This window comes from Salmo salar, chromosome ssa07, assembly GCF_905237065.1.
Source record: "Salmo salar chromosome ssa07, Ssal_v3.1, whole genome shotgun sequence".
NCBI lineage: Eukaryota > Metazoa > Chordata > Actinopteri > Salmoniformes > Salmonidae > Salmo > Salmo salar.
Window position 1 is genome coordinate 25,056,213 of NC_059448.1, and position 14,881 is coordinate 25,071,093.

General features: G+C 40.6%; 1 long non-coding RNA gene across 4 annotated transcripts; it reads right to left on the reverse strand.

Moving 5' to 3' along the window:
• Positions 1-419: 419 nt before the first annotated feature.
• Positions 420-4,892, reverse strand: LOC106608876 (uncharacterized). Of its 4 annotated transcripts, none has more exons than XR_001329602.2 (4): positions 4,484-4,892; positions 3,905-4,093; positions 3,525-3,800; positions 420-3,383 (listed from the first exon to the last, which is right to left on the reverse strand). It is a non-coding gene; the product is annotated as an uncharacterized lncRNA (long non-coding RNA). The 4 variants fall into 4 exon arrangements; XR_001329601.2 differs by having other exon boundaries at positions 420-2,880; positions 2,988-3,383; positions 3,525-4,093; positions 4,484-4,887; XR_001329600.2 differs by having other exon boundaries at positions 3,525-3,625; positions 3,734-4,093; positions 4,484-4,886.
• Positions 4,893-14,881: the final 9,989 nt, after the last annotated feature.

Consider the following 14,881-nt stretch of genomic DNA (forward strand, 5'->3'; position numbering starts at 1 on the left):
ATTATTATGAGCCGTCCTCCCCTCAGCAGCCTCCATTGAGTGAAATAATTCCTTTGCTTGAAGGCATCTTAACCACAGATGAGGGTGAGTATCTTCATAATTCATTTATTTTTACACCTTTTTCTCCCTAATTTCGTGATATCCAATTGGTAGTTACAGTCTTGTCCCATCGCTGCAACGAACCCGGCTCTGTAGTGACTGGGGAGGCGGGTGAGTATCTTCTGAGTATCTACTGATTCTGATGGAGAGCTTTATACTAAATCATATAACTAAGGAATATATTTCCATGTGTTTGATCCCATTCCATTCACTCCATTCCAGACATTATCTTGAGCCGTCCTCCCCTCAGCAGCCTCCATTGAGTGAAACAATTCCTTTGCTTGAATGCATCTTAACCACAGATGAGGGTGAGTATGTACTGATTTTGTTGCAGAGCTTTATTCATATAACTAAGGGATATTTGTATTCTGTCCATTAATGATGCTATTTCTCTGTCAGATGTCATCATAAAAGACATAAAACTTGTTCTGATCGGAGGTTATGGAAAGAATTCAGTTGGAAACATCATCCTAGGACTAAATAAGTTTACACGGTGGACATCATTTTAAAAGACATATGTGAGGATAGATTGTAATTGGCACATCACATTGCTTCGCACACCAGGCTCTTTTAGACATTTAAATAGTGACAATCATATAAAAGAGGAAACTGTACATTGTGTGCAAAGCTTATTTAACACTGGACCTCACGTCATCCTTCTATACTGAACAAAAATATAAACACAACATGCAACAATTTCAACAATTTTACTGAGTCACAGTTCATATAAGGAAATTAGTCAATTTAAATTAAAAAATGATGCCATAATCAATGGATTTACATGATTGTGCAGGGGCGCAATCATGGGTGGGCCTGGGAGGCCCACCCTTTTCCCCACAAAAGGTCTTTATTACAGACAGAAATACTCCTGTTTCATCAGCTGTCCGGGTGGCTCGTCTCAGATGATCCCACAGGTGAAGAAGCTGGATGTGGAGGTCCTGGGTTGGCGTGGTTACACATGGTCTGCGGTTGTAAGGCCGGTTGGAAGCACTGCCAAATTCTCTAAAACAACACTGGAGGCAGCTTATAGTAGAGAAATGAACATTTAATTATCTGGCAACAGCTCTGGTGGACATTCCTGCAGTCAGCATGCCAATTGCACGCTCCCTCAAAACTTCTGTGGCATTGTGTTGTGTTACAAAACTGCACATTTCAGAGTGGTCTATTATTGTCCCCAGCACAAGGTGCACCTGTGTAATGATCATGCTGTTTAATCAGCTTCTTGATATGCCACATCTGTCAGGTGGATGGATTATCTTGGCAAAGGAGCAATGCTCACTAACAAGGATGTAAACAAATTTGTGCACAAAATTGGAGAATGTTTTTTGTGTGCTATGGAACATCACATGGGATCTTGTATTTCAGCTCATGAAGCAACACTTGTTGCAATTATATTTTTGTTCAGTATAGTTATTAAAGTAGGTTGCAGGAAGTCTAATCTTTGGAAAATAACAGGAAGAAGACAGGCATTGGATACACTCTGTACTGAAGCAGTTTGGGACCACACCATGCTGTTGTTCACAAGAGGGGAAAATATCAAACATACCATTGAGGACTACATCACTAGCAACAAGCTCGATGACCTAATAAAACAATGTCAAAACAGGTATCATGTTTTCCATACAAATAGAAAACATGATACAGAAGCTCCTGAAAAGCAACATAGACAAAACAGCTTAACAGATAAAAACCTTTATTATTCAGGAGAATCCCATTGAATCATGCTATTAATTTCAGCGCAGTTGCATCCTTACGCATATCCTTAGACTAAACGGAACCGAAAACACCCCAGCCTGTCTTGATCACAGATCCTGAACATTTCAGCTGTTAGTCATTGATTTAGGCCACAATTGCTTACAGATTTGATACACATTTAAATAAAACATTTAAAAAACATGAAGACATATATTTAATCAGGATTTGACAAACAAAAGCCTGACTAGGATCCTGACTTTCCCCCACTTCATATTTGTTACCAATTACCACATTGTTACTTACCTTACAGATCACAAAGCCAGCTCATTTACACCCTATTCATATGCAAATACATTTCATTCATACACTGGCTTGTCTGGCTGGCATGTTTTCATTTTAAACAGGCCTTCCCTTATCTACACTGAAATAATATTAGTCCTCTATTATGATAAAAAGAAACTCATTAGTACACCCTTGTGGTTGACTATATATCTATTGTACATCTTAAGATACAACAATTAATGTGGAACTAACAAATACCATTAAGGGATACATTACAATTTACAATAACAAACACCTTATGAAACAGCTGTGAAAAACAATCTAGCAATACTTTAGATTTAAATACATAAATGTTGATATTTCATTGGTAAATGGTCCCTGGAAAAGATAGAGATGAGTTGTGAGAGAAACTCCAGGGTGGTGTCATGACCACTGGAGTCCTACACCTTAACGGTACATACCTGGAAGTGGTGGTTACTTAGCGTGACCCAGTGGTTAGCCTTGAGATTGACTATTTGGAGAAACCACTGGGCCAGTGTTGGTACTGCTGACAGCATGGTGATGCCACCCACCACGAGAAGGTAATTGGAAATAGTTACCATCTGAGATTTTATATTCACCTTAACGGATGGTGAGCCCAGCTAGGAGCGAAAGAGCACCAAGCTTTCCCAGGTCTCACCTTCCTTTCGTCCTTCTTCCAAGCCAAGTAATTTGCCCGGATGTCGAAGCACTTGGTCCCCTTGCTTCTCCTCCGGTGGCTCTCCTTTTTCTCATATGCCTTGTCCATGTTCAGTCTCACCTTGACTGATAATAGAAATAAATGCAATTCTATTTCATATTATTACAAATACATCTCTTATATAGCTCTTGGAAGGCCAGAAAATAAATGAACAGCGGACAATCATTTTGACCTGGTCAAAAACCTCCACATCCTTCTCAGTCCGTGCCTGAAGGTGGTCCTTGAAGGCGTTCTGATCTGGTTCGACAACTTCCACCACATCAGGTGGAGTATCAGTGATCTCAAAAGTACGTTATACAAAAAGCAATAGAAAAACACTAAGTCAATCACACATTTTTTTATACTACAGTATAGGCAATACTTTCATATACAAATGCATTGTTTACCTCAGTAAACAGCTGCGGATCCCGTCCGTACAGTAGACAAAAAGGTGAGTACTCTGGAGGCTTAGATGCTAATGTTGGGTGCAAAGATAATTACCTTCAGGTTGTTCTGCCACCATTCCTGGAACCCGTCAAGGCCTTGCCCATGGCAGTCTTGAGGGTGTGGTTGGTCCGTTCATCCAAACCTGGAGGAGGGGGTAGGAAAGGGATATCTATTGACAATGGAATATATTGAAATGTCTGATTATGTACCATGGAAAAACAAATTGTAAAAAAAAAACTACAACAAACCATTGGTGACAAAATATAACCTATAACATCCGTACCTTGTTCCAGAGTACACGACCTCGGTCACTCAAGATGACCTCAGGAGAACCATGGGTGTTGAAGACATCATCGCCTTGGAGGTGGCCTCGCCAGTCTGGTCCTTGATGGGTATCATACAAAAGAAAATACATTTTGGGTTCCAAGCAGCCTTTTTAAATGGGTTACAGAAGGGAATTTAGAGTTAAGTACATTCTCTTCCTTTACAGACCTTGATGGCTATTGCCTCCACCCACTTGGTAAAATAATCGGTCGCCATCAGGCTAGACTGGTACTCACTGAAGCAGAAGGTGACAAATTGAAACATTGTGTTCTCTCTGATATGACATTCATTGAAATCATAATAATTTTAGATATAATAGAATGTGATCGATAAACAGACTTATTTCACATGCCCAGCTGTCCACATCCTTGACAATCCCATGCAAAAAGTGTGTGTTGATTTTGGCAATCATGCGCTTCACTCCGAAATGGCCAACATGCATCTCGGTCTGCATGGGTTCCTTCTCCTCAGTGAAAATCACCCTCCTGTGTGGCTGGCCATCCTTCCCCCGTAGGTACATGCGATTGCCTAACACGTTTGAAGACAAGAGTTGTTGAAATACTCAAGTCTAAGTAATTTTGCACAACTGACTTTCTGTTTCTCTCTCCCCCATCTCTCTGTCTTTCACTCTTTTCCCACCTCTCTCTTTCATTCTCACCCTTTTTTTTCTCCCTACTCTCTCTGTCGGTGTGTCTGTCTAGCAAAGACACCTAGTTAAGGGCAGTTGGATTGACCATAATTGATTAGACCTATCCATTTGATTGATCAGAGTTAACTTATAACTAGATACCTCAATATGACAGTCATAACTAAATGTATAACTAGCAACTTCTGGATGATCAACTACCTAGATTGAAAATGGCTGTTCATAGCTAAATCCTTCCAGTTATGTAATAGAAGCGAACTGCTTAACGTTACCCTGAATAGTGAATTTCTGCCCCCTACGAATGTTGCGCCTCTTGTCGAGATCAGTGGTGCCATTGTACTTCGCCTGGTTGGAAAGATTAAATTAATCCTCCTCGAGAGATGCCATTGAAGTGCAAGCTAACGTTACATACAAACTGAAAGCTACAAAAACAATTAGCTAGCTAACGTTAGCTAAACAAAACTGTCTGGCTAACGTTAGCTAGGCTGATGTAAGTAAACAAGTAACGTTAGCTAGCAATTTAAATCCAAAACATCTTAATTAATTTCTTCCTATTTAACAATATTTTGTTATATAAAAACAAATATATGGTAAAGACAAATAAACACTCGCCAGCTTCTTCTAACGTTTGTTAGACTACATACGAGGACTTCTTCTTTGATATTATGGCGGTCTGCAAACAAATGTCACAAGCGCATGCCGCCACCCACTGCCCTGGCTGTATATCAGGCCAAATAATTAACAAAATACAAATAAACAAACAAAAACAAAACCCAACGTACTCCTTTATTCATATTGAACTGCCAACGCCCATCCTACAGGCTCTGGGGCCTGAGAAAGAAAATTATTTTCCAATGTTTCGGCAGTCCTGGAAACGCACAAACCTTTCTTGCAGGGGGACACTATTTGGCATGATTTGTCACTTGTTTTCCATAAATGACTACTGTAGTGGAAGGATGAGAAGGTGATAATACTCCTGACGCCAGGAGAGGTGTGTGAATTAAATTGTCATGTTTGGATTGTTCAAGAGTTCGTAAAGAGCAATGGATTTTGAAATATTTTATTGCACTGTTCAGAGGGAGCGACAAGAGTGCACTCCTATCATTTAAATATAATTGATTAGAATCTGGTTGTGTTTTCCTTTCTTTGACTTTTTCCTGCGCCATACTGTATGTGTACCCAATTCGGCTAAATGTAATGCTATTAATAAGCTTGAAATGTTTTCCTATTATTTTGCATAGGTTAACCATTGTGATGAATGATATTTACTATCTTCTGCTTTTCATGAATAAACAGGCATTGGTAAAAACATCAAAATGTTTCGAAGCTCCACATAGGCCCTTTGATTTTTCATTTGTTTTCCATGAATGACGACTGTAGTGGAAGAATGAGAGAAACTGACTGTCTGGCGTGCAAAGCCCAGCATGATGACTCGATCACGATTTATTACATTGTCTGGAAGGCAGACCAGCTGTGGGCTATCACAAGGTTCAAACATACCGTATCTGTGGCGATCTCTAAGAAGAGATGTTCTCATGGAAGTCCTCGGGTCACTGACACCAGGGAAGCTGTGAAAAACGAAAGCTTGGTCGCAAATGGGTCTTCCAAATGGACAATGACCCCAAGCATACTTCCAAATTTGTGGCAAAATAGCCTAAGGACAACGAAGTCAAGGTATTGGACGGTATTGACTGTCACAAAGCCATGACCTCAATCCTATAGACAGTTTGTGGGTAGAACTGAAAAAGCGTGTGTGAGCAAGGAGGCCTACAAACCTGACTCAGTTACACCAGCTCTGTCAGGAGGGATGGGACAAAATTCACCCAACTTTTAGTGGGAATCTTGTGGAAGGCTACCCGACACGTTTGACCCAAGTTAAACAATTTAAAGGCAATGCTACCAAATATTAATTGAGTCTATGTAAACTTCTGACCCACTGGGAATGTGATGAAAGAAATAAAAGCTGAAATAAATCATTCTCTCTACAATTATTCTGACATGTCACATTCTTAAAATAAAGTGGTAATCCTAACTGACCTAAGACAGGGAATTTTTACTAGGATTAAATGTCAGTAATTGTGAAAAACTGAGTTTAAATGTATTTGGCTAAGGTGTATGTAAACTTCCGACTTCAACTGTATATTTTATTGTACTGTAAGTGCTATGGATTTATTGTTACACGGAGTGTTATTTTGTTCGTCAGACAGCTGATAGTTCAAAGAGGGAGCAGCAAAAGGATGCGGTCCTATCATTTACATTGAGTTGATTAGATTTGAATCTAGCTGTGTTTTCCTGTCTTTTGTAATAACTAGCAAAGTGCAAAGAAATGTTAATTTAGGTTGGGCTTGAGTTTCTGCTTGAATTTGGTTTAAAGGACAGTGACTTTGTTTGTACTTTGATAACTTTCTACCAAGCTCATGTGTGTTACAGACACACATATTTTCACTTAGAGACTATTCTGAACTGAAGACACGGGTTACCACGTTGTTTTAACCTATTGGTGATAGTCATATTCTCTGTTATTCCGTAATGTGTAATGTATTTCATGTACACTGTAATTGTTTGAGTGTCAATTCTTTCATCCTACTAGTTCAATAGAGTAACTGCATTCCTTGTTTTACAGAGTAATTATTTGATTGACTAAAAGCTTATAATTTAAAAGGTCTATTGGTAGTTGTTATTTGCACTATACACATACTGTAGCATATTCTTGGGTACCACCTTGACATCTCTAATCTGCTTGCCTCAATTAATTAATGCTAGAACATTGGTTGCCAGAATTAGCTACTTTTATCCAGTCTCGTAATATTGCATAACGGTGCAAGTTAGAAATGTTCATTATAGTCATACTGAGTCGGTGATCCTCCAGAGAAGCACAGGGTCTGTTGCATTTATTTTTATAGAAAACCATGGCAATATAGGCCTATGCTCAGGAAAAAAGGTGCTATCTAGACCCTAAAAGGATTCTTCCGCTGTCCCCATAGGAGAACCCTTTTTGTTTCCAGGTAGACCCCTTTGGTGCATAGGTAGAACCCTTGTGTTCCATTCCACAGATGGTTCTACATGGAAACCCTTTGGAACCTCGTTTTCTAAGAGTGTACTCAACAAGTTCAACCTGTTCAGTTTACACCATTTCATTCTCTACTCCAACATCTGCCTGGTATTCAAAATAAAACGCAATATAGCACCACCACCTTTGAATGTTTTCGTCACCCTCTGCTCAGACTTAAATAGCAGTGTCCCAAGAAGCTCCTCCAGGGGTGATTGTAGTGTCCTCAAACGGTCCACCACCTTCTACCAAACTGCCTTCTCATACAAAGCAATAAAGACATGGAATGGCCTTCCCTGAACATGGATCAAGTCAAATCAGACGTGCGCACACCAAATTTGATCTAATTGGCAAAAGTGCCATTTTTAATGCAACAGAAAACACACTAAAAAACACATTACATTTCAATAGGAGCAATACTTTATCTTTGATTAGATTATGTGTTTGTGTCTTTTACAAGTCAAATGTACACTAGCCTACTCCCATATCGACACAGTAAATAATATTGCCTACGTGCTTTCGACAATACGTTATCAACAACAAAAAATATTTTCAAATAAATCAAATTTGACTTATAAACACAGTAGGCCTAAATACTTCCTAACAATATCACAACTTAAATATAGCCTACTTACTCCTCAATTGGATCAAGGACATCTTGGTAATTATTTTCATCGTCTCTAAGGAAACTATCTGGGGCAGACACACGAATCGCTTCTGCCGGCTGTAAAAAAAATCGAACAAATGAATGTCTGTGTCGCTGCCGAGCTCTCAAATACCGTGCCAGTCTCTCACTGCTATCCGGATTCCTTGGGACGTCCTTACCCTGAACTAACACTAAACCTAACCATTTTACATTTATACTTGATAGAGGTAGGAACATCCCAAGGATCCCGAATAGCACAGACCCTCTGGGAAAGTCTATGAACTGCTCTATTCGACAGAAGGGACATCCTGAAGGAGCCCGAATAGCACCGATGAACTCCTCTATTCGACTGGAAGCCATGGACGCAACAATTATTGGTTGTCTGATTTAGGCAACTGGGAACTGGTAACAACACAGTCTGTGATTGGCTAACAACATTTAGATCTGTATACGGCGAGAAAAGATAACATACCATGAGGTGTTGAGGGAAAGACAGACTAGCTATAGATTGGACATCATGTTTTCTAGGCCATTAGCGATAACAGGAAATACACAAGCGTAGGCTACACAAGAGTTAAAGCTGGGTACGTCAGAATGTCTGCTTGCATGGGAAAAATTGTACGTTTCTAACATTTATGGTTGAGATTTAATTAATATAAACATAAACTATGCACATTATGACTTTCATTAACACGCGACGCAGACGTTAGTAACAGGCGGACTACACCGTGCGCTAGCGTTGCAAAATAAATGTAGAAATCTGTTATTCAATTATTGCACCAACGAGCATCTGCATTGCCAAGGGCTAAAATAGAAATCAGTTCCATTTCTGACAGCAGATCGCGCTACAAGTCCTGCCTCTCCCATCTCCTTATTGGTTTATAGAAGCAGGTACCCAAGTGCCGTCTCCTTATTGGTTATACTCACGTGGGTGACTGAAAAACGACCGCGATCAGTCGGGGTAATGCACCTAATTTATGAAAGTTGCCAATCCAATATAAATACAAGAGAAGAAAAAGCCTGGAAGGAAGAGAGATGACTAGAAACGATTCGGTTGACCATTTTATGTGTGGGTTAATTGGCAGAGTAGAGGACCGTGTGCATTTCAGGTAAAATAACAACTCAATGTTTATATCCCAGGACAAATTAGCTAGCAACAGCAAGCTAGCTAAATAGGACAAATTAGCTAGCAAGTGCAAGCTGGCTAGCTAAATTACCATACATGTTTAATGCTTTTCCAACTGTCACCAAATTAATGTAATTGGTTCAGAGTTTGTTTTGTTATTTTAACCTGCGTGTCGTGTCGAGTTTGGTGTGGGTGGACAAAATACATTTATGCACGTGCCCAGCCGGTCTGGGTTCAGTGTAAAGGCAGCCACACGGTGGTACGGTTATCGAGGCTTTATAAAGTCTCTTATCACCCCGCATAGAGGGAGGTGAACAACAAAGCCAAGTCCTACCAGAAACAAGCCCTGCTGGACAACATTTTGTGCGGAAGAACCTCGCGCCCAAGTTCAATTCTACCAGTTCGTGAGAGAAATAGACACTTTTTTGGTGAAGAGCCATCACACCCTGACCAGAACTTGTTTGTGTGTTGTGTGTAATGAAGTAGGCTGAGGCTGCGCGACCGAATAGAACGCCTCTTCCCCAGAGCCAAAAAATGAATAATTTTCTCCGCGTGTATTAGCTGTGAGACTTGCGAGCTGAAGCAGGATCAGAGACGGTGTCGCCCGTTAGAATGTCGTGGTGTTTTCATCCAAGTTTTAAATGTTTTTTTATTTATTTTTTATTTCAAGTAGCATAGCAGCCTTAATGAGAAATATCACAATATTGATAACCACCGGGATACAGTCAATTCAGTAATGAGAACATGCACAACAAGTCCGGACAGTGTCCTTCATATTCCAACCCCACCAAGAATAGGACACCATGCACTTTAACCAGTAGGCTGCTAGGCTACAGTACCTCAGTTATACGGTTGGCGTTATCAGTGCAGCTTACCGGCAAAATGACTAAGCAGTGAGGCTACTTGAGAGGGTTTACTCTAGAGATGCGTTCAGAGGGGTGAAGCATTTTACAAATAATAAGTACAGTGTTCAGAAAGATGTACTAGCTGCACACAACAAGCTCAGGGAAAAGTCAACAAGCTGTTCAGAAAACAACTGTGGTTGAAGCTTGACACCAGTGTTATAGTTGAAGATAAACAGTGTTGGGTTTTGAATATTACCCTTTACACTGAATAATATTGTAAGCATATACTTTATTTGATCGTTTTGTCACTTTCATTTTATATTTTGTTGTATTATGTATTTTCCTACCATATTCTGCTATGTGACATTGAATTCTTAGTGATCAATAACTCATTATATAGTTATCCATTTACGCATGCAAAAGATGTTATCAATTATTACAGGAAACTTGGGTTAGTTTTGTCACTTTATTTTATATTTTGTCATTTTTCTACCATAGGCTATTCTGCTGTGTGACACTGAATTACTTGTTATTTATCAGTAATGTATACATCTATCCATTCAGGTATTCATTTTTTTTTATATATAAATGATTACAGCAAACTGGTGAAATGAAAATAAGTTAACCTAGTCTGAATTTAGCCTTTGTCAGTCTTTCTACATTATTCTAATTTAATTCAGTGTTACTTCCATCATCTCAATGTTCTACCTGGCTTGGTGTTCTGTTTGGTGTTCCTTCAGTCTGCCCGATTGCCTTGTATCGCTCCCTGGTCCTTGGCTCCATAACAAATACGGAATAAATACAGTACACATGTTCAATTCCCAAATAGGCCAATAGATGTCATACGATTACTGGAATAAGGACCAGATTTCACCAGGACTATCTGAGAGGAACAAGTGTGTATCTCTGCACACACACAGATTTACATTTTAATCATTTAGGGACCGATTGAAATTAACTGGAGGGGAGGGGCTGGTCCTCAACTCAAGCTGTCCTAAAAACATTATGCACCCCCCCCAACAGGACCCTCCCTTTGCAGTGTCAAATAAATTGAACCTGTTTACCCCCTCATAGAATGAACTCAAAATAATGTTTACGACCAAAAATAACAACTGTAGCGACCCTGTGTTTGTAAACGTGGATATCGACTTTGCCATTTCAGCATGCTTTGGTGGCACAATTGAAGCCACTCAGGGCTACGGGCATGAAGGTTGGGGATTCACATAACACCACAGGACAAGCTCACTCTGTCTGCCTATTTCATTACACTACGATCAGAGCCGGCTGCAGACAATGATCAGCTAGGGGGAAATCAGATTTTCAACATTTTGACGCCATATTTATAATTACACTTAAAAAAATATAAAAGCAACAATTTCAAAGATTTTACTGCGTTCAAGTAAAAAAGGCATATCAGTCAATTTTAAATAAATACATTTGGCCGCAAATCCTTGGATTTCACATGACTGGGAATACAGATATGCATCTGTTGTTCACAGATACCTTTTAAAAAGAAAAAAATAGTAGGGTCATGGACCACAAAACCAGTTAGCATCTGGTCTGAACACCATTCGACTAATGCAGCGAAACACATCTTCGCATAGAGTTGATCAGGCTGTTGATTGTGGCCTGTGGAATGTTGTCCCACTGCTCTTCAATGGCTGTGCGAAATTTCTGGATATTGGCGGGAACTGGAATACATTTCGAATCCCACCGTACCTTCTCCGCTATGCAATCTGGTTTCAGAGCTGGTCATGGGTGCACCTCAGCCACGCTCAAGGTCCTAAACGACATCATAACCGCCATCGATAAGAGACATTACTGTGCAGCCGTATTCATCGACTTGGCCAAGGCTTTCGACTCTGTCAATCACCACATTCTTATTGGCAGACTCGACAGTCTTGGTTTCTCAAATAATTGCCTCGCCTGGTTTACCAACTACTTCTCTGATAGAGTTCAGTGTGTCAAATCGGAGGGCCTGTTGTCCGGACCTCTGGCAGTCTCTATGGGGGTGCCACAGGGTTCAATTCTCAGGCCGACACTCTTCTCTGTATACATCAATGATGTCGCTCTTGCTGCTGGTGATTCTCTGATCCACCTCTACGCAGACGACACCATTCTGTATACTTCTGGCCCCTCTTTGGACACTGTTAACTAACCTCCAGACGAGCTTCAATGCCATACAACTCTCCTTCCGTGTCCTCCAACTGCTCTTAAATACAAGTAAAACTAAATGCATGCTCTTCAACCGATTGCTGCCCGCACCTGCCCGCTCGTCCAGCATCACTACTCTGGACGGCTCTGACTTAGAATACGTGGACAACTACAAATACCTAGGTGTCTGGTTAGACTGTAAACTCTCCTTCCAGACCCACATTAAGCATCTCCAATCCAAAATTAAATCTAGAATCGGCTTCCTATATCGCAACAAATCATCCTTCACTCATGCTGCCAAACATACCCTCGTAAAACTGACCATCCTACCGATCCTCGACTTCGGCAATGTCATCTATAAAATAGCCTCCAACACTCTACTCAACAAATTGGATGCAGTCTATCACAGTGCCATCCGTTTTGTCACCAAAGCCCCATACACTACCCACCACTGCGACCTGTACGCTCTCGTTGGTTGGCCCTCACTTCATATTCGTCGCCAAACCCACTGGCTACAGGCTATCTACAAGTCTCTGCTAGGTAAAGCCCGCCTTATCTCAGCTCACTGGTCACCATAGCAGCACCCACCCGTAGCACGCACTCCAGCAGGCATATCTCACTGGTAACCCCCAAAGCCAGTTCCTCATTTGGCCTCCTTTCCTTCCAGTTCTCTGCTGCCAATGACTGGAACGAACTGCAAAAATCACTGAAGCTGGAGACTCATATCTCCCTCACTAGCTTCAAGCACCAGCTGTCAGAGCAGCTCACAGATCACTGCACCTAGGGCTGGGCGATATGGACCAAAAGTCATATCCCGATATATTTAGGCTGAATATCGATATAAGATATATATCCCAATATTTTTTCCGCAAAGTGAGAGCAAATGTTCAGTCAAAGTCAAAGCCAGATATGACATGTCTCAAGTAGTTTTATTGAAACCGGCTATTTCAGTGAACAGTTGAAAAATCAAATGAATAAATAATAAACAGGGCTCTTCACCTGGTTCAGATTAAATGCTCAGCTGTTCAAATAACAATAACATGTAAACATAAACACTGTATAACAACAGGAGTACCTTTTTTGAAATCAACGCTCCATAAGGTGCCTGACGTCAGTGTACATTTGTGGCAGTGCTTCTCGTGCAAAGTAGTTGCGACTGGGAAGCTCATATCTCGGGTCCATAGTTTTCAGTAGCTTTTTGAATCCGACTTGTTCCACAGTTGCAACAGGGACCATATCTTTAGCAATGTGATAGGACACCGCTTTAGTTATAGTACACCACTTGCCAATTTTCTTTTCATAAGGCACACTGCGGGAAAATGAAGTTTGCAGTGAGCTTTGTTTCGGGGCTGGAGCTTTTTCGGGTTGTCGACGGCTTGCGTCTGGGGCTTCTGCAGCGCGCAGTTTCACACACTCTTCGTATTGCAGTTTGTGCCACTGTTTTAGGTGGTGAAAAAGATTTGTAGTGCTTCCACCCCTGGCTGTAACTTTTTTATGGCACTGCCTACATATAACGTGATTTTGTTGCTCATCTGATACTTTGAATCCGAACCATCTCCAAATTACTGAGCCAATGCTTTTTCTTTTACTAACCAATTCCTCCTCAAAACGCTCCGCAGCACTTTGAGATATCAGCTGATGTACGAAGGTCTATATAAATAAATGTTATTTGATATGCAGCTAGCCTACAGTTGATGAGACTGAAAAATAGTCTCGTTTTCATGCCATACAGCATGTCAGATTTCTAATGTTTAGGTGTAGTTTAGGCTGCTGCAACACATATATCATGAGTTTTTGATTGTGTCTGTCCGGAGTGATTGTGTTATCATCTATGATAAATAAATACCAGAGGAAAGTGGAAAGCCTACTTGAGCACACACGAAAGAATGCGCTGCGTCAGACTCTCTTTAATCTTTTAATGGATGATGTGCTGGAATCATTCGGAATTGTTTTCGACATCCCAGAAAAGACAGTCGATAGTTCGATAAATTCAGCAAGTAAAGCATCGTAACGTGCAATTACCTCTACAAGCTCCTTATAGTTGCCCTTGTCGGTGGAACTTTACATCTCGTCGTATCCCTCTAAAAGCAAATTATTGCAAGCCCAAAAACACAGGCAAGACGAGCAATACAGGCGGCTTGATGAAAGGCTTCCTTAAGGCTAGGGGGCAGTATCCTGAATTTCCTGTTACTCAGGCCCAGAAGCTAGGATATGCATACAATTGGATAGAAAACACTCTGACGTTTCTAAAACTGTTAAAATAATGTCTGAGTATAACAGAACTGATATGGCAGGCGGAAACCCGAGGAAAATCCTTCTTTTTTTTTGAGGTCACAGGCCTTTTCAATGCTAGCCTATGGGATATACAAATACATTGGACCCAGGTTGCAGTTCCTATGGCTTCCACTAGATGTCAACAGTCTTTAGAAAGGGTTTCAGGCTTGTTTCTTGAAAAACGAACAAGTAGTTGTAGTTTATCCAAGGTGTTCTCATCAGGACAGGTTGACTTTTGGCGTGCATGAACGAGGGCGCGCTCTTCGTTAGTTTACTTTTCTATTGAACACCGTTCTTTCCATCTGAAATATTATCATTTATTTACATATTAGGGGACCTGAGGACTAATTAAAAACAGTGTTTGACTTGTTTGGATGAAGTTCACCGGTAGCTTTTTGGATTCCTTTGTATGCATGTTAAACGTGTGGATTACTGAAATCAATGGCGCCAACTAGACTGACTTTTTTGGATATAAAGGAGTTTATCGAACAAAACGAACATTCATTGTGTAGCTGGGACCCTTGGGATTGCAAACAAAGGAAGATCTTCAAAGGTAAGTGATTTATTTTATCACTA